At 42.0% G+C, this 1,096-nt stretch overlaps 1 long non-coding RNA gene across 1 annotated transcript; it reads right to left on the bottom strand.

Annotated features, from left to right (window-relative positions):
• Nucleotides 1–294: 294 nt before the first annotated feature.
• Nucleotides 295–890, bottom strand: LOC138146746 (uncharacterized). Its single transcript, XR_011164567.1, has 2 exons — nucleotides 730–890; nucleotides 295–597 (listed from the first exon to the last, which is right to left on the bottom strand). It is a non-coding gene; the product is annotated as an uncharacterized lncRNA (long non-coding RNA).
• Nucleotides 891–1,096: the final 206 nt, after the last annotated feature.

A 1,096-nucleotide genomic window follows, 5' to 3' on the forward strand; every position in this document is an offset into this window, starting at 1 on the left:
GCCCAGGTAAAAGTTGTATTGCATGGCCATTTCAATACAGAGATGGTACTTGGTGTAAGAGATGCTGTGGAAGTAGTGATGGTAGAATTTGACAACTGTATGGATTTGTGGGATAAATGAGAGATCCGAAGATTGTAAGGATTTCTTTCAAGGGAACAGGGAAGTTTGTAAAAGGGATGATTTTGGTAGGAAAGACACTAAATTCTACAATTATCATTTTGAGTGTAAAGTTTCTCTGGGAAATCCAGTTTGAAATGAGGTAAGTGAGTTCATGTATATTAAAATTTTATAAACTTTTTTTTTTGCTATTGCAAATATTTTAATAAGTGTTCTCTGCAAGAAAGGCATTTAAAACACCAGTTTGTGAGGATAAAACTCCATTGGAGAGAGAAGACAGAACGCAGGTAGCCATGGAGCTGAGGAATTTTCTTGATTTGGGGTAGGATCTGAGAGTCTAGTGTTTTCTGATCAGCCTTCCACTGCTCTGTAATCTCGTATTTCTCTTTTTCTGTGTCAAAAATCTCTCCTTCTTGGTGTCTAGGTTTACGGAGCCTCTTCTTCTTGAAGTAAGCATCAGTAAGATGATTTTGAATTTTCCTACCTGAAAGGTTAACCTGACTAGAAGTGTCAATAACAAATTTCTGATGGGTCCTTCTCAGAGGAACACGGTTGATGGTCAGAGGTTCAGTCACCAGTAGCAAGCCACTAGCCAGTTGCTTCAGGAAAAACACTCACTTGCCCCTGTGGCGGCCAGTGAGCATGATCAGAACGGTACCTGGCTTGATGCTAGCTCGCAGTCTCCTCACATGCTAGCTAAAGGGCTTTTTGCCATGACTTAGCAGCTTTCTAGGCACATCCTCAGTAGAGTAATACCTAGGCATTTTGCGAATCTTTACCTTGAGTTCCTCCATTCTTATCGCCTCCAACAGGCTTTGAGATAGTAGCAGGCACTTTTTCTTTCTTCTTCCTTTCAACCCGGGTTTTTGGGGCAGCGTATTTCCGCTTTTACATGGCTCTCTGGTAATACATTGCAGACCTGGAGTATCTACCAATCCCTCGGGCCAGGACTGGGTTCCGACTGCAATGCTTTTGAGGC

The sequence above is a fragment of the Petaurus breviceps genome, unplaced genomic scaffold (assembly GCF_028583685.1).
Source record: "Petaurus breviceps papuanus isolate PSGF00001 unplaced genomic scaffold, PetGlider_PUasm1.0 90769, whole genome shotgun sequence".
NCBI classification, from domain to species: Eukaryota; Metazoa; Chordata; class Mammalia; order Diprotodontia; family Petauridae; genus Petaurus; species Petaurus breviceps.